This window comes from Kogia breviceps, chromosome 1 (assembly GCF_026419965.1).
Source record: "Kogia breviceps isolate mKogBre1 chromosome 1, mKogBre1 haplotype 1, whole genome shotgun sequence".
NCBI lineage: Eukaryota > Metazoa > Chordata > Mammalia > Artiodactyla > Physeteridae > Kogia > Kogia breviceps.
In genome coordinates, this window is record NC_081310.1 from 73328897 (window position 1) to 73353069 (window position 24173).

General features: G+C 42.2%; 1 long non-coding RNA gene across 1 annotated transcript; it reads right to left on the minus strand.

Annotated features, from left to right (window-relative positions):
* Positions 1–883: 883 nt before the first annotated feature.
* On the minus strand, positions 884–24173 carry LOC136793956 (uncharacterized). The gene is made up of 4 exons (XR_010840062.1): positions 23973–24173; positions 22685–22762; positions 21396–21481; positions 884–930 (listed from the first exon to the last, which is right to left on the minus strand). It is a non-coding gene; the product is annotated as an uncharacterized lncRNA (long non-coding RNA).

The following is a 24173-nucleotide window of genomic DNA, read 5'->3' on the forward strand; positions in this document are numbered from 1 at the left end:
AAAATGCAAATAAAATATGGTGAATGTCTTTCTGACCTTGGGGTAAGAAAGAAAGTCTTAAGCAAGACAAAATGCAATAACCATAAAAGAAAAGATTACAATAAGATTAAAATTTTCTTTTCATCAAAAGATAGTAAAAAAAGTAAAAGAAAGTGAAAACACAAACCACACACTGTGGTAGTGGAGAATGATACAACTACTTTGAAAAATAATTTGACTCTTCTTATTAGGTGAACATTTATCTTGTGGTTTAGCAATTGCATTCTTGCTTTTGTGCACTAGGAAACAAGTATAAGAACTTTCATAGGGACACAATGTGTAAGAGCAAAAACCTGACAACCATTCAAGTGTCTTGTTGCACTTATCCTTTGCTGTGTAACAAACAGCCTCAAAGGTTAGTCACTTAAAATGATAGCAACATGAGCCTGCAATTTTAGGAGGGCTTAGTCTCTCTCACCAAGAATCAGCTAGGGCAGCTGGAAGACTAGGAGCTGGAATCATTTCACACTTACACGTCTGGAGGTTGATGCTGGCTGTTTGCTGGGACCTCATTTAGTGCTGCTCCATTTCACCTATGAGAGACTTTTCCAGTGATAGTTTGGCTTCCTCATAACATTGTAGTTTTGTTCCAAATAAGGGGGAGGAAGTGAAGGAGAGAAAGAGAGAGAAAAATAGAGGGAGAAAGGGAGAGAGAGAAGGGGGGAGGCAGAGAGGGGTAGGAGGGGAGAGGAAGGAAAGAGAAAATTATATAATAAGCAACATTTCACCTAGCTGCAGAAATCATACAGTATCATGTATGCCACATTCATTAAATATATTCATCAAAGACAAGTTACTAAAGTCAGCTCCTATGCAAGAGAAGGAGAATTACCTTTTGAGAGGAGGAGTATCAAAGAATTTGCAGATATGTTTTAAAAACCACCACTTGTCCTGTAACAGAAGCATAGATAAAATATTTTAACAATTAAATATTATATATAACAGTAAATATAAATGAACTGTAGCTATCTGTTACAATATGGATGAATTTTTGAAATATAATTTGAATTTTAAAAAAGCAGTCCCAGAAGATTACGTTAAGTATAATACTATGTTCAGAAAACCCAAAGTCAAATAAAAATAAATAATATATAGTTTAAACATATTTATATTAATGACAAAACTATTATTTTTTAAAAGAGAATAATATAAAATTCAAAGTAGTCCTTTATCTAAGTGGGGAGAAGGAGGAGACAGAAGGATGAAATGGGAAGAGCAAATAGGAAGCTATATGTTATTGAAGAGCTCTGGATTTTATACTGGTTGGTGGGCTTTCATTATATTACTATACATTATTATGTATAGTATTTATAGTTTGCACATTTTTGATAAAATCTCTATTGAATGTACCAAGTATTTTATTAAACATAATAGAGGGGAACACTTAAAAAATGAATAAGGAAATGAAAGGCTGAGATGGGATAGGAACCAAAGAGGGATAGGAACTAAAGAGAAAGTATCTAGTCAATTTAAATAAGCTAAATTTCTGTCCTAGAATGTTAAAAGAATTTTGTAGATATGGTTGTTAAAAATCTTTAGGAAAATCATGTATGGGAGACATGATAATAAATTATTTATTTATAGTTAAATAAACATCCTGAATTTCTAGAAGCTAGGAAAGGTAGATTTTTAAAAAATAATTGCAACCAACTTATTATTGATTTCTGTCACAAATTTCCAAAAGATGATATGTCAGCATTTAGAAAAGAATCATGTGCTCACCAGGAGCTTCATGGGTTGTTGACAAATGTAATTTCCTGTTGTTATTGGCCAATTGAACTTGCAACATGATTAGGGTAGGCATGAACATAGTGTAACATGACCTTAGTACGGCTTTTGATATCTTGTCTGTTCTTGCAGACAAGATAGAGAGTTATGGGTTAAAAGCAGTAGAATGTTGGGGATATGTTGCTGATTGAACAATCCAAAGGATATTGGTCAGTATCAGTCTGAGTGGAGGTACAAGTGAGCTCTGTCTCAGGCCCACTTGTCTTTTTATGCAACCCTGAAATGTGGAGGAAGAGCTAATACACTGAGTGCCAGAACCAAGACTGAGAAAGACCTGGACAAGATAGAATGAATGTAGATTCAAAACAAAGCTCTCAATTTACATTGAAAATGTACTTGGAAAAACATGGTTTTGAGGAAGAGCTGAATTAGCAGCCATTGTCTGAAAAACGATGGGGAGAGGCAGAGACAAGAGGTATTTACTCCAAGTTCAACATGAGGAAATGGTCTGTTAGGGCTGCCAGAAGAGCTGTAAGACTCACATTCTATTTTGCTAATGGTTAGAATGCATCTGGAGTTTGGGCCCAATTTTGGGCACCATATTTTAAGAGGGACATAGAGCAACTAGAAGGAATACCATGGAGGGCAGGTTGACTGCATATGAATCACACCAGAAAGGGTCGAAGGGATTTTAGGATGTTAGGATTTTTTCCTTTCTAAAGGAAAAGCCTTGGGCAGTGATGGCTACCTTTAAATATTTAACCTATTATCATGTTAAGGAAAGGGATTAGACTTAGTTAGGCTCCAGAAAAAAATATAACTTGGTTTGGTAAAAGGAATCTTCAGGAAGGCAGATTTTCTTTCAAAGGTGGGGGGGTGGGGTGGGAAAGAGAGAGCAAGAAAGAGAGAGAACTTTTTAACAAAAACATCCAAAGGCTGAATAGCTGCCTCTCACAGAAGTGTGTTCCCATAACTGGAAGTGATCAAGCAGTTCTGGATGTTTTAGGGAGAATTCAACCACTGGAAGGAAGGTTTTAGTACATGGCCATCAAGATCTTTACCAGCTGTTAAGGTTCAGGGATGCTATACCTACCTCCTACCAAAACCCCTCAACCATGCTACTCAAATGATATTAGAAAACACTATTTGACTATCAGTTGATTAAAGGTACAATTGCTTCTAGGAGTGGCAAGCTTTAAGCAATTAGCACATAACCTTAACCTAATTTGTCAGAGCTTGGCAATATAGTGGTCTTAAAAATCTGGAGAGAAAGAGCAAGAAATAAAAAAATATTACTTTTATTAACAAAATATGATCACAATAACTGTAAAGGAATTTTCATGGCAGGAAAAGAGGTCACTCTTGCTCTATTGTCTTAAAACTGATTTCACTTTGACATTTCCTGCCTGTGTTGCCTGGCACACTGGGGTCTTTCTTTCCTCCCTCCCTCCCTCCCTCCCTCCCTCCCTCCTTTCCTTCCTTCCTTCCTTCCTTCCTTCCTTCCTTCCTTCCTTCCTTCCTTCCTTCCTTCCTTCCTTCCTATTTTCCTTTTTCTGGGGGGGAGTACATAGTGATAGACATATTTTGATGAGAGATATTTGGGGAAATAGATTTAGAGTTAAAAGTTAGCAGCCTGATTCAGGGCAGAAGAGCTCCAAGAGCCTAGAAGGAAAGGGCTGGGGAGGCTGAAGGAGGAAAGGAACTGGCCAGTTAAGACCCAGAACAGTGCAAAGTACCTGCTTTTAGGTGGTGATTCTCTACTTGCTGGGTCCTGCCTCAACCAGGAGGAATGGCTGCTCCCTCCTTAGGCAAAACCCACATGCCCTGCCCACTTCCACTGCCTCTAATACCCTCGCATCCTCTCTACTGCTCTGTCTCCGGGGCCTCTTCCTGCAGGGAAACCCAACCAAGCGAACCTCCTTTTATTGCAATGTGACCAGATACACTCCTAGTTCCAGATGTTGCTGGCATCAGTTGAACAAACCTCATGAAAACCATAAAGCCAAGCACAAACCCCAGATTAACTGTTTTAGACGTTGTTTCTTTCTGAGAACTGGGACAGAAGTTTCAATCTTCTTTATGCCTCTCTCAAATGAAAGCTATGTGGGGGACAAGTAAAAGTCACAATTTTCAACCAGGTGTTAATCATGATTGTGTAAGAAGAGTGTAGGGTCCGGGAGAGCCTAGTGAATGTTACCAGATATATATAGGGTTCCAGATATGATGCTGAGGGATCTGGCTCATTCCTGTTCAGCACAGTGGGGCTGTGGTCTAATTGGCCTAGAGGCCATGGAGCTTCTAGAAAAGTGACAAAAAGACATTTTGAGACTTGTTTCCTTAACTAAAGATAATGAAATTCATCAGAGTGCTGCAGAAAAATATCCCTCAGTTAATGCAAGGACCAACCCATGTCAGGGTTGGATGAACCCACAGCTCATGTCACAGCCTTTAGAGGAGGAAAGACAGTGACACAGTGGCACAACACCAGGAATCTGTTTTCCCAGGTAGGGTCTGGTCTGGGTTCTCATGGGGGAAGACGTCACCTGTAATGATAGGCTTCTGATAGGGTCTGGAGCCTTGGGTACATCTTTAGACTCCATAAGTTAAGACAAAGATATACTTTTTTCAAGTCTAACTTGTTCCTATGCCTCTGGGTCAATATGTACATTACTCCTCCTGCCTAGAACTCCAGCCCTGTCCTAGATGCATTTGTCTGGCTTCTACTCATCCTTTAAAGTGCTTTTCTATGTCATCCCTCTGCAAAGTCTTCCTGAGACATCACTTCCAAGTCCAAGTTTCTGTAGCTCCATGATTGTGTTATGTGTTTTTGTCTCTCTCCCACCCAGCCTGCAGGCCCCTCTGAAGTCAGGACTGTGTTTGTCCACTCTTTCCATAAAGGAGATATTCGGCACTGCTATTTCAATAAACAAATAAATGAATGGCATCCTGGGATTCTGAGGAACAGCAGCAATCGTAGCAGAGATATCCTAAAGAGAGTATGTCATTAGAAGAGAGAGGTGAGGTTTCTCCCAGGGACCTGAAGACCAACAGTTCCCATCAGGGTCAAGGATGGGAAAGAGAGTGGAGCCCCAAGAACGGCTTGGTGACATTATTAGAATTGAATAGGCAGAGTGGTGTAGCAGTTCAGAGGCAACTTTCAGAGCAATGATGATGAAGGCCTGTTTTCAGTTATGAAGTGCCTCCAAACAGCATTGGGAGGGGCCCCCTGAGACATCTGAACATGACATTGCCCCAGAGATGCTTCCAGAGCAGGACCAATAGGAGCTCCAGCTCACCTGTGTTCTGTTACCAGATACAGAGCAGCATCCACACAACCATGGGGATAGTCACTATGGTGTGGGGCCTTGATGTGAAAAAGCAACGTGTGGGATCTGGCACTATTTTGAGTCAGTCGAGTTGCCATACATGACCTAGAGCACATAATTCCTGGCAGAGTAAGCCCCATATATGGGAGAATCATAGTAGCAATTATATCATTATTATTATCAAGCCAAAAATTAAAATGACTCAAACAATAAATGGCCAGTCATCTGTGGGTGGAGGGGTTGACTTTTTATGGCTCAAGTGGTTTCACTGTGAGATGAAAGGAATAGGAATTAAGGGGAAGCCATGAACTCTACCTACTAGACTTGGTCATCAAAGGGCTGTGGGAATCTTGAGTTTTACCGTTTGATATGTGTGATATGTGTCACTTTAGACAAATATCACATAGACTTATGCTAATGGATGACTGTTTAGCTTCCATTACACTTCTTTCGTTTCTGTCCCTGTGGCAGCAGGAAGCTCTCACTGAGAGGAGTGTGAGAAGATTGAAGGGCTTTTTCCTGGGGAATTCTTGCCCTGCTTCAACCAGCAGATAAGGGCTCCTTGTTAGCTCTCTCCGAGAGCGGGAATATCCTCATCACTATGGGTTGTTGTGCTGTTTTGTGGGATCAACAAGGCAATTGTGTCTCCTTTTGTCACCAGCTTTCTGTTGTATGGCATTCACTAATGTCTTTCAAAGGCTTAAGCAACTTCTGAAGAAAACACCCACTAACCACTTGAACACAGCAAAAACAATCCGGGGACTTTATATTCAAACAAGCCTCAGACTACGCAGGGCATATTCTAGGTCAGAAGCTGGCAATACTTTTCTGTAAAAAGCCAGGGAGTAAATATTTTAGGCTTTATGCAGACCATTCAGTCTCTGTCCTGACTACTCTACTCTGTCCTTGAAGCATGAAAATAGCCATAGACACTATGTAAATGAATGGTGTGGCTATGTTTCAATAAGTTTTACTTACAAAATGGTGGGCCAGATTTGACCCATGGGCCACAGTTTGCTGACCCCTGAGTTAGGTCAACAGAAGGCTGTCATTACTGAAATGGTACTTCCACATTACATCAGGTTACGAGAGTGTTCTGGGTTCCTCTGGGGAAAAAGGTTGAGGATGGTTGATGAGGGCAGCAGGTCAACTGCAGGTTAATAGTCCAGGACTATTGTCCTCAAGGCCAACTTGCTGAAGGAAGGAAGAGGAGGAGGGACTTGTCAGGGCATGAGCGGATGAGAAAGAGGGAAAATTAGAATGGACGGTGAGAAAGGGAACTCTGTCCCCTGGATCTGAAAGAGTGGGACAGAGAAGGGATTGGGGAGAAGTGGGTGGATGGGGACCTCTGCTTTAGCCAATACCCTTTCTCTGGGGCTGGAAAACACCAATGTTTTGGGACACAGCTGACTTCTCCCAGCAGGTCCTGGACAAAACTTCCAACAGCTGGAGCTGAGTCGACCCTCACCTGGTCCATGGTTTTGAGGGGTAAATACCTGGTCCATTCTTTCTGCCATCTCAGTTCTTGCATCCCTCTCCCCCCAAACTCACTAACACATATTTACTTTCAACTGAATGTAATGAAAGAGGTGTGCTTAGAGGTGTCCCACTGCAGGTCCTCTTTCACAGGCCTACTCCTGCTCTCCACCACTGCAGAGCTAATCTTTAGAAGTATTGAGTCCCCAGGATTGTAATGGACTCCCTTTTGGGTGGGAGGAAATACTCAGCATTGTTTTCTTTCTTGTGCTTCTACTTCTTAGAATGCTGAGGATTCTGTTCTGTTTGCTGTTGATAGCTCCCAAATAATGGATGGTAGGGTCATGGGATGACTTCAGAAATGGCAATCAGCTCAATGACAAAGAGCAGGTCCTTCCAAGGATGCCTGCATGAGGACTTGGTAGAGGGATGTGTGGGGCCTGTAGCTCCACAGTTAGAGACTTTGAACAAATATTGCCCTGGAAGGAAGCATACAGGAGGCTGAGTGGCGTTTTCTTCCCTCTCCTGGTCAAGGTTGTTTTCACACAGACATAGGGGAGAATAGCAGAGTGCTTAAGAAGGTGTGCTCTACAGTCTGATGATCTGGACCCTAAATCCCTACCTTGACACCTTCTAGCTGTCAGTGACTTTAGGCAAATCATTTAACCCCTCTGAGCTGTATTTCCCTCATCTTCTAAATGAACATACTAATAATATCTAAATTAAAGAACTGATGTGAGGATTAATTGAAATAATCTGTGTGCATTGTTTAGGATAATAAATGCTTCTTTGTCTTCTTCGCCTTCTTGTTATTTTTGCATGGACATGAATCAAAGGATGTAGAAATATTCCCATAATACTTCCAAACCTCCTGCTCTGAGCCTATTCTAGCTACATGAATTCTCCACTGGAGATTGCTTTGGATTAAAGGTAAATCTCTCTAGAGATAGAACAAGGTATATCATTATTAGCCATTTATATCTCAGGGAGAGATGATATGTTCCTCTATGCATTTTTCTTCACTTTAATGAAACACTTTCAAATATATTACCATGCTCAGTGCTCATACAGTCTTGGAAAAGTAAGGCTAGGGAGGGATCGTTCTCCTCATTTTACCAAGAGAAAAATAAGTCACAGAATCTAAGTCATTCTGCAGGAGGCTGGATAGAAACCAAGTGCTTATAGCACTAGAAGAGTGTTTCTCAGAGTGTGGTCCAAGGAGGCTCCCTGGACCAAAAGTATTTTGGAGGCTTAGCTAAAAATGCACATTCCTGGCTTACAGCCACCTGAGACCTACTTAATTAGACTCATGAGAGGTGGGGTCTGGGAATCTGTATTCCTAACACATTCCTTATGTAATTCTGATATGTGTTACAGCTTTGAAAAATCATTGCTCCAGAGTCTACACCAGTGGTTCTCAACCCCAGCTAAACATCTAGATCACCTGTGGGATTTACTTAACAAAATACACTCAAGCATGCTTCAGCCCTATACTCCAGAACTCTGTTTCAGTAGGTTCAGTGTGGATCTCTGGCATCCCTAGGATTCTGATTCTCAAACTAGAGTTGAAAGTTTCTGTTCTAAATCAGCAGTTCTAAAACTTGGCTGTACATTAAAATGACCTGCACAGGCTGCACCCCAGACCAATGACACCAGGATCTTGGGATAGAACCTAACCATGGGTGTTTAAACATCTCTCCCAGGTGTTCCCAATGTACAGTCATGACTGAGAACCAGTGGTCTAGATCAGGGATCAGTAAGCTTTTTCTGTAAGGTCCATGTAGTAAATATGTTTTGCTTTGTGGGCCAGGTGGTCTCTGTCACAAGTAATCAGTGCTACCATTGTAGCGTGAAAACAGCCCTGGACAATACGTAAATGAATGGGTGTGCCTGTGTTTCAGTAAAACTTTATTTACAAATTCGATAGTAGGCTGGACCTGGCTCATGGGCCGTAGTGTGCTGACCTCTGGTCTGGAGCAATACTTCTCAAACCACCTGTGGTACAGGATCATTATTTTATAAAAATTTCCGGTCTATGATAGACCAATATTTTATAATGTACAGCAAAGGTGAATTGTAACAAAAATGAAATAAAAAATACAAAATGTAAGCCCACTGATTATAAAACTGGTTGTCATAACAATGTCAAATTGCTATCAAAGTTTCTGAGTACTTAAAATCAATTTCTTTACTTATCTTGCATGAACTGGCAACAAACAAGACTAGATCCATCCAGACTATACCTTGAGTTGCACTGATAAAATCACAATTTTTTTCTATTTAATGGATAAAGGAACAGATCAGATAAATTAATCAGTGTAAACTTTGTAGCAAAAGAACCTTTGCGTCCAACTTTGAAAAACCAATGGGTCTTGATAGGTGAAGAAGGAAAGACAAGGCATCTTAGCATAATTCTTGCCACTTAAAAAACATTTAGTAAAGTGAGCTGGATTTGAATCAGGAAGGAACAGCAAGCTTTATTTGTTAAACAGATAGAGAAGTGTTTTGGCCACTGTAAACAGAGTAGTGCTGAAGGACCCCTAAGTGAAAGCACATTGAGGGGCTTTGAAATCAGACAGGATTTGAAACCTGGCATTGTCACTTTTTAGCTGAGTTGGGGCCATCATTGACTACACTCAGTGACTTCGTCTATGAAGGCAAGGATTTCACCAACTTCCCAGGATTGGTGAGGGAATTCGAATCACACACACAAAGTTCCTACCTCAGTACCCGGCACCCAATAGATGACAGTGATTGTTACTGATAGTGCCAGGCCTGTGCAGCCAGGCAGACTTGAGTTCGAATCCTGACTCCACCACTTGTGTGGCATTAGGCCATTTAAACCTCTGTGAACCTGAGTTTCTTTATCTGTAAAACAGAGACATTAATACTCACCTTTTAGGGTACACTAAGGATTTAGGGGTTATAAAAATATGTTAAGTGCTGGCACAAAAATGTACTCAAAATGTGGGAATTATTATTTTTCTCATATAATTTTTTATTGAGCTATATTCACATATCATAAAACTAACCTTTCAAAGTGTACAACTCAGTAACGTTTTAGTATATTCACAATGCTGTGCAACCATCATCACTATCTAATTTCATAATAGCTATGATTTTTTAACTCACTTGACTTAATAACCCTGAAGTCGGCCTCTGCCCTCTCACACTCTGCTGAAGGCTTTACTAAATGAAGCTTGACAAGGGACAGATCGCTCCATACAACACTCGGTACCAACACTCAGTACACTTTCTTAATAGTCTCTTTCCAAAGCCTCACACTGGACAGCAGCTGTTCCAATCTAGTCTCTGTCCTCCAGAACTCCACCTTGGCCAGCTCTCCTCCTCACCCCTTTCCCTTCTCTTAGAGCTTTTGTAATCCTTCCCCATAACTTCCATGTGCTTTTTCCCGTTGAGTGATGTATCCCATTCCTTCAGCTTCTTTAGTTTGCCACTGCTGATCATACTTTCGCCACGTCGGGGTCGGCTAGCTGTTTTTCTGAGATCTGTGCTCCCCTCTCATAATGAGGAGGTCTGGCAGAGGGCTCTCAGTCTGGAGCTACATCTCTCAACCGCCCTTGCATCTGGGCGGAGCCCTGTGGATGAGGTAGACTAGTCTTCATCACTGGGAGCAGAAATCATGTGTGTCACTTCCAGATCAAAGTGATTAACAAGTAGGTATCTCTCCTCTACCTTCCCTTTCCTTGTCTGCCAGATAAGGGCAAAGGACTCCAAGGTCCAAGGGGATAGCTAAGCCTCAAGCAAGGAACACGGGTCCATGAATCACCACGTGGGAGACCATTATCAAATACCTGATTGGCACTGATGGGAGCAAAGAATAAAACTATTCTCATTATGCTACTGACACTTGGAGGATTTGCTTATTACAGAAGCTAGTTTTGCCTTAACTAGCATACCCGGTCAGCCCAAAGGAAACAAAAGCTCTTTAAACCTCAGAAGCCCCCAGAGGGAGAAGGGTTGTAAACATTATGCTTTATATAGATTTTTCTGTTACATTTCTATTACTCTTATTACACAGCCCATTCCATTGAAGACTGGGACTCGTAGGAATAATATTAAGATGTCTTCACTGACAAAGACAGATATTGAGTTGCTTCCCCGGGTGAGTGTTTCTGGGGTCGCTGGTGAGAGCCCTCCACCAGCTGGGCGCATGTATCTGGGAGGCAGAAGCAGTTGGCCGGCAGGTACTTTCTAAGGAGACCCAAGATCTCACGCAGAGAAGAAGACAGGAGACAGGCAGAGAGGCCTTCACACTGACCCAAGGAGTAGAACCTGCTGCCGAATACAGGAAGGGTGGCCTGCAAATCAGTAGCACTATCTGCCTCAGGCTTGGGAAGACCTCATTCTGAGGGTTGGGTGGCGACTTGGGTGGTGGCTCAAGGAGGTCGTGGATGCATGGGAAAGAAATGGGGGCCTGCAGGTGAAGCTCTGAAAGCTCAGAGCCTCAAAGGCCATCCATGAAAATCTTGCCCAAGTCCACATTCCCAGTGGTCATAGCAGCAGGGTGGACATGGGGCACAGCCTCTTTTTCCTTATATACCCCGCTCCCTATAGGATCCCTCTTACAATGTCTTTTTTATCCTCCAAGGCTACCTTTCATCCCTCTGTGTCCTTATTTCATCTTAGTGTTAGTGGAACATGGTGTGTGAGTGGGCAGAGGATTTGACAAGAGTTGAGGATGTCAATAACCCATCTTCCACCTCTAGTCTAGGATGAGATGCTCTAGCTCAGCTCCCAACTCATTGGGATGTCCAATTAAATTGGTCTGTGATATCAGGGCTTTCATAAATCTTCACAAATGCATTTATTCATTTATGCATTTAGTTGTTTGCCTACCAGACATTTCCTGAAACCTAACTTTGCAAACAGTATGATGTTAGGTGCCATGGGGCATGGAGAAATGAAGAGGTCATCATCCCTGTCCTTAAAAAGGAGAACACAAAGAAAAATGAGAGCAACAACTTGTAATTCTCTGTCAAATCAGTGGCAACAACCCTCTGGCAGTGTACCAGGGAGGCCTGGGGATTTGGTGGAACCAAGAGAGCTGGAGGCCTCTGATGTTCTAGGGCCTGTGGTCAAGAAAGACAAAGTCTTTGGCAGTGGCTGCTCCATCTTGCAGCAGTACTAGGGCGGAGCCCATTGGCATGCTGCTAAAGCACAATAATGAGAAGGAGATGCCAGAGTTCAGCTGGCTGCTCCAAAGCACTTGGGAGTGGGCTCTGGCTGATTCCAAAGAGAGATGACACCCATCTCCCTGAAGTTGGCTGTAATAGTCCCAGAGAAGAGCAGAAAACCTTCCTTGGAGACCAGCATTCAGGCTGAATTCAGTGGTCAGGCGCTCTCCCCTTTCCACTTCTTCAGCCCTCAGCTCACTGGCCCCTAAACCAACAGTACGGGTGAAACATCGGCCAGACATGTCCTGTCAGAGAAACCTCCATGGTGTATCACCTGAAAGGAAGCCATCATGCCTTTCTCTAGTGCTAGAAGATGAACCTGATGTGTGTGTGTGTATTGGGGGGCGGTGGGGAGACCCCCGCCCATAAGCAGGACTCCTCTGGACAGGTGCCAAGCTTTCAGGCCACTGCTACCTCTTCCCTTTCTCCCCAGGAAGGAAGTCAAGAGGGTCATATTTCCGATGGCCCAGTGGGTAGGCAAAACCAGTTTGAAATCCACCTGAGATCTAATCCTGGGGCAGCTCTGGGAACAAGTCACCCAAGGATTTGGGTTGAAGCTCACAATCACAGAGGGAAACCACCTAGTGTTTCCTCCTTACAAAAAAGGGGAGAGATGGAATGGGAAGATAAGCATGGTTCTAGTGTCTCTCCATCTGCCCCTGTGACCAGAGGTTATAGAGCATGCCACCTAAATATTTCTGCTACAGGACTCAGATATCCCTGCAGGGAGCCAACCCAAGGCTCACTGATCAGATGTCAGCCATCAAGGCTTCTCAAACTCCTTTCCATCCTGCCCAGTTCTAGGCAGACCGTGTAGCCCCAGAATTCTCACGTGCCCTGTGGCAAAATATTGCTTCTCCAATGGTCAGTCCCCTCTGTGTGAGATGTTTCTTAGTGTACTCATTAAATGATGCCTCTGGGAGAGAGATTTGCCCAGGGTTTCCATACCTGGTCACCACCATCCAGAGGTTACCTTTGCCAGTCTGGGAACTTAATTCCATCAGTTTCTCAAAGAGAAGCAGGCTACGGAGAGCTGGTTCCCTAAATAAGAGCCTGAATGACAAGTGAGACACAGACTTATCAATGAGGGGTATCAGGTAGGATCACTGGTACCCAGGCTTTCTTTAGAACACTCCTAAGAATAATCCCACTGTGGATGCTGAAACATGAAGCAGATATTTCCCAAGAGGACAAAAGTAGAGCAAAGCTTCAAGAGTGCTCTTGTTTTTAAGGACTATTTCATCATTCTAGAGTACTTGGATAAACTGTGCTTCTGCACTTTGGAGATGTTTCTGGGTAAACAGTGCTGCTTCTCAGAATTAGAGGGCTCCTACTCTGGCACACAGAGCCACCTCCATCTGTGATGCCAGCAGTGCCTCAACATAATACGGTACAATTGAGTAGATAACAACTTTCTTTATAAGTGAGTGCTTTCCAACTTTTTGAGCATCACTGCACCCATACACAACAGCAATGTCTGTATGGCATACTGGGCTGAACTGATAAAGGGACTCCAGTCATCCAAGTCCTGTTCTGCCACCCTAAGGTTCAAAGGAAGTAAAAGCCCCCGCACATCTCTGACTCATTGTTGCCCATCAGTGGGCCTTAGCACATCCGTTGGAAAACTCTGGTACATACCATGATCTTCTTCACTAGATTTGGGAGTATTTAGTAGAGACGGTAAGTACTCTAGTCTCATCAGCAACACACCTTCTTTTAATGCTGTGCCTTGAGGTGTTTTGGTTTTATTTTCAGCTGATGAATTTTTCTGACCCTATCACCCATCCCCCAAATCTGGAATGCCTTCTGTGGAGAATGCTTTTATATTCTCTCCAGATCCCTTATTCAAGGTTGATCCACCCAGCTCCTAGCTGCTGATGTCTCCCAACTGTGTCCCTCACTAGACAATGCCCTTGGCAGATAAGTGCCTGGTGCAAAATGAAGGGCCCTCCCAGAGGCAGTTCGCAGCTAATAACTGGCTAATGTAGCAATGTAAAGGTCGGACCCCTTTACTTCAATTGGAAATATTAATAATTCTGAAAGTTCATCCCAGCTCCAGAGCTCCCCATAGGATTGTCTAAGGCCCCAGTTACAACCATATTAGGGGTCAGTTTCTCCCTTTGACAAATTTTTATATGGAAACACACTCAATAAAACTTTTGCGTGCAATTTTCTGTCACCAAATCTGCTTCCAGGGAACCCAATCTAAGCTACACTCTCTTTGAGGTCTCTTTAGCATTTTATGCACACAATGTCATATAACTCTTACTATATAAAATGACCAGATTTATATTGACAGACAGATTAAATTGTTCAAAAAGTTACTTGATAATGTGAGGATTAGTGAGCAGCTAGAATGTCTGGGAAAGGACAATAATTCAAAAGGAAAAATTGAGTTTCCCTGTGGGAAGAGAGGGAGGACCCAGAGGGACCAAAAGGTTATATGTCTTCTACATCTTCCAGGAAAAGTCACCTTCTCTCTCTGGCCCTCACTTCTTTAATTCATCATATGGTCAGGTAACCACCTGATTGCTCTGCTCACACTTTCTATGCTTCTTCATTTCTCTGTTTTTCTAAAACAGTAGTTCTCATGCTTGAACATGCATCAAAACCTCTTGAAAGACTTGTTAAAACACAGATTGCTGGGTTCCACCTCCATAGTTTCTCACTCAGTAGGTCAAGGGTGAGGCCTGAGAATCTGCATTTCTCACAAATCCCCGGTGGTGCAGAAGTTAACGCTGTCGGCCTGGGGTCCACACTTTGAGAACTACAGCTCTCATGGCATGGTAAGGGCTGTCTGTTCTCTCAGATGGAAGAAGGACCATTTCACACATTGTAACGTAGTGGCATTATTACTCAAGTGACTTTAAAAGAGTTAATTCAGCTTCTTTATTTGCTGGTGAGAAACTCTCTGTGAAAGAAAAAAATGTTCCCAGCCCAGTAGAGGCCTAACTATCTAAAGTTAAATCTTATGTGAAAAAGAGATCACTTTTTCCAGAGGAGACTACAAAGATCATAAACGAAATAGATGTGGATTTATGGCGAGTTCCTCTAAGCAGGAGAAGGGAGGAAGGGAAGGAATTGTCTTTCGGAGAGGGTCTTTCCTGAAGACCCTTGCCAACTGAACAGTGTCTGGGATGTTGACAGTGTCAGATGCTGAGCCTTGCTTGTGAGCAAGATCTCAGACTCCAGTCTCCTGGGATTCTGGGTCAAGTGCTATAACCTTCTAGGGTGTGCTCAATGCCAGCAAGAGTCATCGCCTAGGGCTGCACTGCTGGAAGCACTCTCCCTTCTCTGGACCGGGGCCTCGCCACCCAGTTTGTTTTCACTGGACATCTTGGAGGTCTGAGAGCCCAGACGTCAGGGCACTTCCTTAAGAGTGTAGTATCTGAGATGCTGAACCCGGGCCTGCCAGTTCCCATGCATGCTTCCAGGCCATGACATAGCCCTGCTGGCTGGAGGAAGGCAGACTTTGCTGTTCTCACTGAGGATTTGGTTGGACAATGCCCTGGAACTGTCCTCTGGAAGTACTGGGGCACTGCATGGGATCAGGAAAATCTTTGACTAAATCTCTCCTTTCTCCCCAAAGACAGTTTACCCATCTTTAAAGTATCAGAGGATCTCAGGACTCTGAGGGACCTTCAGAGACCATCTGGTTCAGCTCTCTTAATAATCATAAAGTCCTATTCATAATAATGATGATGACATTTTACAGTTGGCAAAGTTTACAAAGTGCTTCTGTATATATTACGTCTTTCCTCACATGCTACATTGAATCTGTTAGAAAGCCCTGTTGACTCTTCCTCAAAATTATGTCCCATTGACCTGTCTGCTCTTTTCATCTTTTCTGCTACCACCCTAGCCACAGTATCTCTTCAGCATCAGCCTCCAAACATATCTCTCCTTTTCCACTCTTTCTCCTCTACCATCCATTTCCCACACAGCAACCAGAATGATATTTTAAAATATAAATTGGTGGTGACTGTACAACATTGTGAATGCCTCTGAAATGTTCACTTTAGAATGATTAATTTTATGTTATGTGACTTTCACCTCAATTAAAAACGTGTGTGTGCATGTGTGTGTAAATCAGAATATGTCATGTGCGGGCAGAAAATCCTTCGATGGTTTGCCACCACACTTAGAATAAAAATTCAAATTCTTTACTATGAGAATGCTAGGCCTCTGTGATGGGCCTTGCAATCTTACCTACTTCATCTCCTACCACTCTTTATCACACCTGCTCTATTCCCAGGCACACCAACTTCCCCTTTGCCCAAGCACACTGAGGTCATTACTAAGAACTTTTGCATTCCCCTGTCTATAATAACGCTTCATCCAGACACACTCAATCCAAAGGAGGTTCAGCACTCACTATCAGCTCTCTGTTTTGTATTTTATTCACATGATGTTGCCTATTTATTGTCTGTCTCAACACTGTGTCCCCAGGGCCTAGAACAAAGCTTGACTCATAGTAGGTGACTTATTATAAAGGATTGGCTCACATGATTATGGAGGTTGGCAAGTCCAAAAATCTGCAGTGTGGGCTGGTAGGCTGGAGACCCAGGAGAGCTGCTGGTGCAGATGAAGTCTGAAGGCAATCTGCTGGAGGATTCCGTCTTGCTGAGGGAGGCTGATCTTTTTGTTCTATTCAGGCCTTCGACTGATTGAATGAGACCCACCCACATTATGGTGGGCAATCTGCTTACTCAGGGTTCACCAATTTAAATGATAATCTCATTCCAAAACATTCTCCAAGTTGACACAAATTAAGCATCACAGTGAGTATTTTATAGGTGTTTGTTAATTGAATTATCTAGTTTGATCCTTGGAAATTCTGTGATGTAGGTATTACTAGCCTCACTTCATAGGTGTCCATGGAGCAAGGAGGTTAACTGATTTATTTAAGAACATAGAGCTGGAAAGGGGCAAAGGCAAGTCAAGCCTACTCTTGACCACCAAGTCTAGAGCTTGCTTTAACAATTTTCAGTGCACTCTGTATGCACATTGTCTCTTGTGCTATACATGGTAGGACTGCATCCAAAGAGATAAGAATCTTCTCAACTCTTCTCTCTGGAAGTTGTTCTTTGCATTTACAAAAATCATCCTGTTAGGAAAGTAGGCAAGAAGAGGAGTCCGAGGAACAAGTGTGGTGCTTTTCCCTGGGATTCAATGCACTTCTGTTTCTTGGGTCTTTTCCCTCCATCCCCTTTGCTTCAACCAAGTCAATCAACAATACATGCAAGGGAAAAACCAATCCACATTCTCACTCTAGCCCACTACTAGCTAAAGTAGCTACCATTCACCAGATACCTACTATATGTCAGGAATCCTTAAAGAGTAGCTACTATTAACTCTCATTTTCCAGTTGAGAAAATGGAGGTTTGGAGGATAAGTAACTTGCCAAGGTCACAGCTTGTAAATAGTAAGAAAGATTCAAATCTTGTCTGACTCCAAAATTACAGTCATCTCACTATACCACAGGGCCTCTTAAAAGAAATCAAATCTGTGACTCATTCCCCCTGAACCCCCTCCCTACCCCTTCTCTTCCTCTGCCAAACTGAAGCAGTCTGGTGCAGTGGACAGATCATAAGTCCTGGAGAGAGAAGCCCTGGGCCCTTCCAGGCTGTCTGAACAAGTCATTTGGTCTCTCAATTATTCTACAGTTTATTCATGTATAAAATGAAGAAAAAAGTACTACTGTTCAGATGAAAAGAGATGATGTCTGTGATGCTCTCTGAAGACTAGAAAGTGCTGTATATGTTCATTGGGACTGTTATAATCTAAATACATAGCTTTCTTCCTAGATCTGAAGGAAAAACTTAACTTGCAGGAATCCTTTTCCGATTGACACAACCCATTTAATCATTTGATTTATACTCCTTGAGAATTAGCAACTAATTATGAGTTCATTTTCAAATAAATTGGGTGTTTGATTTGGCTCTTCAAATAGACTGTTCATCAAGGCAGGGATTGAATTTTCTATTTCCGTTTTATCCTCTTATCTTGCCCAATGCAGGGATCTTCATTTACCAGGATCTCAATAAGTTCAAGGTGAAAGACTGACTCAAGAATGAGAATTTGTGGAGAAAGTCAAGAAGTCATTTTGCTATGGAGAGTAAGACATTTGATGAAGACAAGTCTGGTGAATCCAGAAAGTGAAAATTAAGTTGGGGAGATATGTCCCTAAGTGAGAAATAATGGGGCCATGGAGAGGGGCAAAATCCCTAAATCCCAATGCTTATACATTGGAGAGGATGGATATTGGTTCTTTCTGTTTTAGGGGTGGCCTGGTGAAGTGTAAAAATTACTAAACCAGGAGTCAAAATCTTGGGCTGCAGACTTGCAAGTCATTTAACATCTCTAAGTCAGTTTAAAAATTTGTAACATGATAGGCTGAACTAGATTACTTTCAGGTTATTATTTCTACTTCAAAAATGTTATGAAATCACAGACAAGAGGCTGACTTTCTTAACATATGAAGACTTCCTAAAAATGAAATTTCAAAAGCCAGTAACCTAACAGGGAGGGTGAAAGGTATAAGCAGACAGTTCACAGAGAAGAAAATATAGGCAACTTTTAAACAAAAAGAGCAATGCAAGTTAAAACTACAAAGAAATTCAATGTTTTCAACTATCAGACTGGAAATAATCAGAGTTCCACAACACATTGTGTTGCTGAGTGTAAGCCAATACTCTCAAAAAGTAGTGGGAGTGTATACTGGAATATCCTCTAGGGAGGACAATTTGGTAATTACTATTAAAATTAAAAGTACCCTTTAATGTGGCTATTCTGCTCCTAGGTATTTATGCTACAGATATACTCACACATTTAAGAAACAGTCAGTGTAAAAGGGCATTCACTGCAACATTTTTGTAGTATGAATGGATTTAAAACAACTTAAATGTCCACCTATGTATTGATATTTAAATAAATTATGGCATACTGTATTTCCATACAATGCAATTATAGCAATCTTTAAAAAGAATGAGGCGGGGCTTCCCTGGTGGCGCAGTGGTTGGGAGTCCATCTGCCAATGAGGGGGACACGGGTTCGGGTCCTGGTCGGGGAGGATCCCACGTGCCGGGGAGCGGCTAGGCCCAGGCGCCACAGCTGCTGAGCCTGCGCTCTGGAGCCCGCGAGCCACAACTGCTGAAGCCCATGCGCCTGGAGCCCATGCTCCGCAACAAGCCCCTGCTCGCAGCAACTAGAGGGAGCCCCTGCGCAGCAATGAAGACCCAATGCAGCCAAAACTAAATAAATAAATTTAAAAAAAAGAAAGAATGAGGCATCTCTATATGTAGTAGCATGAGCAGATCCTCATGATATACTGTTTAATAAAAAAAGATAGGGGCGGGCTTCCCTGGTGGCGCAGTGGTTGAGAGTCCGCCTGCCGATGCAGGGGACACGGGTTCGTGCCCCGGTCCGGGAGGATCCCGCATGCCGCGGAGCGGCTGGGCCCGTGATCCAGGGCCGCTGAGCCTGCACGTCCGGAGCCTGTGCTCTGCAAAGGGAGAGGCCACAACAGTGAGAGGCCCGGGTACCGCAAAAACAAAAAAAGAAGAAAAGAAAAAAAAGATAGGGGCAAGACAGTGTGTATAGTATAGTGCCATTTGAGTTATTAAACAGAAAATATATTTATTATATAATATGCATATTCCTTTTTACTTAGAAATACTTTAAAACTTACAAAAGTTGTAAAAATAGAGAGAGTATAAATGACACTCATATACCCTTTAACCAAATTCACCTATTGTTAACATTTTACCCCTTTTGCTTTGTTGTTTGAATATATATAAAGATCTGAAACTATATATATAGTTTTAATGTCTCTGGAAACAATCATAAGAAACTTGTAACAATGGCTGCCTCCAAGGAGGAAGTTGATTGACTAGAGGCAGGGAAAGACATATTACTTTTTACTCTCTGCCTTCTTGAACCTTCTGAATTTTGTATTATATACAAAAAAATAAATTTAAAGTTATATGAGCATCTCTGCATATATGAGATCTGAGGTCTGTACCTTCTGAGTAAAGTTCACTATTCCAGTGAAGGAAGTCAGATATCTGAAAGGGTGAAAGGGTAAAAATGAAAGCCAGAAGGTAGCCAATAGTGACCAAATAGTGATGAAGGATAGTTTCTCTTTATAGAAATCTTCCAGTTGATAGACAAAGAAAGAAGGATAAAATTATTTTATCAGCATTTGCAGCCCCTATTGTGTCTATGGATCAATAGCTAATAACACCAAAAGGATATTTATATTTGGATGCCCCCTGAAGGAAGTACACCACTGCCTATGAAGGATTCATGACAAAATAATTGATCTTGGATTGGATCAGCTTCTAGATCTATACAGCAGTTAAAGGATACACAGGGATCAAAGGAACACACCATCCTGGGAAGGCTCACCTCTACGGTTGTGCTCTCTGGCTCCTGTGTCAGCTAGCTTCTGGTACATTCAGGCAGTGGGAGGTATGTAGGGGGCTGAAGTTAGGAGGAGGAGAGAAGCCAAGGTTTTATCTATTCCACTGTGTGCCTCATGGAGGCTCCAACACTGGATACCTCTTTTCTGCAGCCCAAGCTCCTGCTAGTTATACCAACATGATTCTCACTTCCACCTCCTGACTTTGGCCCTTGGACCCCAGTAACACCTCCTCTTCCCTTTGTTCCCTCTGGATAAGGGGTAACAGTTGTTTCCTACTATTGCTAATTTCACTTTTTTGGTTTTTTGACTCCTTCCATCACGTGTGAGATGGAATTCCCCTCTTTTTAAATACTCTGAGTGGTTTCTGTTTTCCTGATTGGACACTGACTAATACACATGGCTTTACTGATTAAGTATTTCAAACATATGTACCTTGGGACAAATAATTTCCAAAATATCAATACTTATTTTTCAGAGCATAGAAAAGAGATCCTCTGGTCTTCTCTATTTTATGAGATTAGCACAATCTTGTTACAAAACCTGTAAAGATGGCAGACTAAAACTATAAACAAGTCATAAGAAATGGTTTTCATATGGCCACCTGATTTGTGACAAAGATGCCATTGCACTTCAGTGCAGGAAAGGATTGTCTTTTCAATAAATGGTGTTGGGTCAATTAGAACCCATTAAAATAAAAAAGAAGCCTTGATCCTCTGGTTCACGCCATACAAAAAAAGAAAAAAATTTGTGATGACCCATAGGCCTATATATAAATCCTAAGGCAACAAGTTTCTTAATAAAATTACAGGGGAATATCTCCATGATTTAAGGCAGACAAAAAATTTTAAAACAAGATGTAGAAACCACTAAACAAGAAGAAAGCTTAATACATTGGATTTCATTAAAATTAAGAACTATTTATCGGCCTTGCAACCATCAGTTGCTTGTGCTCTTCTGATCCCATACCTTGGTGCGTTCAGTTCCCTACCTCCCTCTCATCGATTGTTGCTACACTTTGAGGACCCGCCGCGGCTGGCGGCAAGTGGCGCCCGAACAGGGACTTGACAAGAGGGACATCTGAATCTCGGTAGGTGAATCCCCGGAGTGAAGAGTGAAAGTGTGGCCACATAGTAAAGTTTATAGTAACTCAGGGCAATAGTCAGAAGTAAAAAAATATGGGACAAAAAGTATCCAAGAACCTACCTGAGATCACTGATCAAGAGAAGGAGTTGTCCACCAGTGCTTTCCAGGCTGGAAATTATGATGTCTGTCTGCAACATCTTGCCTGCCTACAAGATATAAACAAAGACGATTATAAAATAATTTTGAATACGGCAGTAGCTGAGTTTTTCAAAAGTAACCAGATAACAACAGATAGTTTAAGACAGACACTTAACCAATTGAAGAATCAGGTGCACTCGGCTGTTGAAGAAATGGATGGACTAGATGATCTTGAAAACAGTATGTTGTATTACAATCAAGCAGTCATCCTGTATCATGTCCGACAGTATACAGAAGCCATATCCGTTGGTGAAAAACTTTATCAGTTCATAGAACCTTTTGAAGAAAAATTTGCCGAAGCAGTGTGTTTTTTGTTGGTAGACCTGTATATATTAACCTACCAAGCTGAGAAAGCTTTACATCTTCTTGCTGTTCTAGAAAAAATGATTTCATAGGGCAACAATAACAAAAATGGAAAGAATGAGACTGGTAAAGATACTATTTTTGTGTTGAAATATATGTAGGAGGACAAGGGACTTTACTGGCCGGCCATAGTTTAAAGGTAGTTAAAGCTGTTACAAATTTGAAGTTTCTCTCCTTTTTTCCTTCTGATTTTCCCCAATCTGACTTTGAATTCTCAAATCTGGTGTACCTTAAATTATAATAATGGTACCATTCTAATTTCTTCAGTTTCTGTTACTAATAATAGTTTGGTTTTTTATAAGCATTGGGATTTTGGGAAGTTTGCATTGTCTTATTCTTATCAACCGGTTATTACTTGTGTTACACCCTCATATGCCTTGCTAATAGGAGATTTACAGATTGAGTTTACTTCTGGTCCCTTAGGATATAATATAACTTGTCAGAATTGTATTTTTAGTACTTGCCTTCTGCCTATGAAAGGAACTTTTTCTGTTATGATGTTAAAACAACCTTCTTATGTAATGCTGCCTGTAAATATTTCTGAACCATGGTATCATAGTACTAGCATACAAGCTTGGCTAGAATTATCTGAAGCTTTAAAAAAGACCTAAACGATTCATTGGAATAAGTGTATGGACTGATGGACACATTAGTTTGAACATACAAAAACTTAATGCAGAAATACAAGCAATTCAAGAAGCTCATCTACAAGAAGACAGGCCCCAACAATTAATTCAAGGACTCTTGGATCAGCTTCAATGGTTAAACCCAATGCATTTGGTTTCAAAATGGACTCACAGGATTGATTACCGTGGGGTCATGTGTATTGTTGATGTTAATTGCCTTACCTTGTTTATTACGCTTTATTGTTGGCTGTCTCGCTGCTCTTCATCAGGAGGTGTATGGGTTGAAATTGCATTATCAAGCTTTAAAAAATAAAAGAGGGGGAAATGTGGCGAGCATTGCCCTCTGAGGAAGGCGCCATTAAGACCCTCATAAGCCTCAGGGCCCGATTGTACTCTCCTTGGTATGCATCCTGGACTTTATGGTTATGAACGTAAAAAAGGAGATGGCCTTTGGCCAAATCGCTCCAGGGACCTGCTCAGTTACTGGGAGTCTCTGGTTGTTCCCTAAAGCTAGGAAAAGCAACCCTGGAGGGGAAATTGGTGCCTTTGAGGGAAAAGCCGAGAAGCCAATCAACCAGCTGATGCCGATAAGGCGTGACTAAGCCGAGAAGCCAATCAACCAGCTGATGCCGATAAGGCATGACTAAGCAAATTCCCTGCTTTAGGGGGATATATATGGCTATGCTTTGTTATTAAACTTGCCTTGCAACCATAAAAAAAAAAAAAAAAAAAACTATTTATCAAAAGACAACATTAAGAGACTGAAAAGGCAAGTGACAGACTGGGAGAAGATAACTTCTCTCTTTCTATCTCTCTCTCTCTCTCTCTCTCTCTCTCTCTCTCTCTGTGACCCCCTCCACCCCATGACAAGGAACTCACCCAGAATATATAAAGAACTGTAAATCAAAGGGAAAAGACTTAGAATCCAATAGAAAAATGGGAAAACACCTGAAGTAGGTACTTAACGAAAAAGGATATTCAAATGACCAATAAGCACATGAAAATGTGCTCAATGTCATCTGATTAGAAAAATGCAGATTAAAAACATAATTTGATACCACCACAGTAATGCCAAAATCAAAAGGACTGGTTAAGACCAAATGTTGGGGTGGAGACCTTAAAGATCGTGAGGAGTAAGATGTGGAGGTCACCTTCCTCCCCACAAATACATCAGAAATACATCTACATGTGGAACAACTCCTACAGAACACCTACTGAACGCTGGCAGAAGACCTCAGACTTCCCAAAAGGCAAGAAACTCCCACGTACCTGGGTAGGGCAAAAGACAAAAGAAAAAACAGAGACAAAAGAATAGAGACGAGACCCACACCAGTGGGAGGGAGCTGTGAAGGAGGAAAGGTTCCCACACACTAGAAGCCCCTTCTCGGTGGGGAGACTGTGGGTGGCGGAGGGGGGAAGCTTTGGAGCCACAGAGGAGAGCACAACAACAGGGGTGCGGAGGGCAAAGCGGAGAGATTCCCGCAGAGGATCGGTGCTGACCAGCACTCACCAGCCCGAGAGGCTTGTCTGCTCAGCTGCCGGAGCGGGCGGGGGATGGGAGCTGAGGCTTGGGCTTCGGTCAGATTGCAGGGAGAGGACTGGTGGCGTGAACACAGCCTGAAGGGGTTAGTGCACCACGGCTAGCCGGGAGGGAGTTGTGGAAAAAGTCTGGAGCTGCCGAAGAGGCAAGAGACGTTTTCTTCCCTCTTTG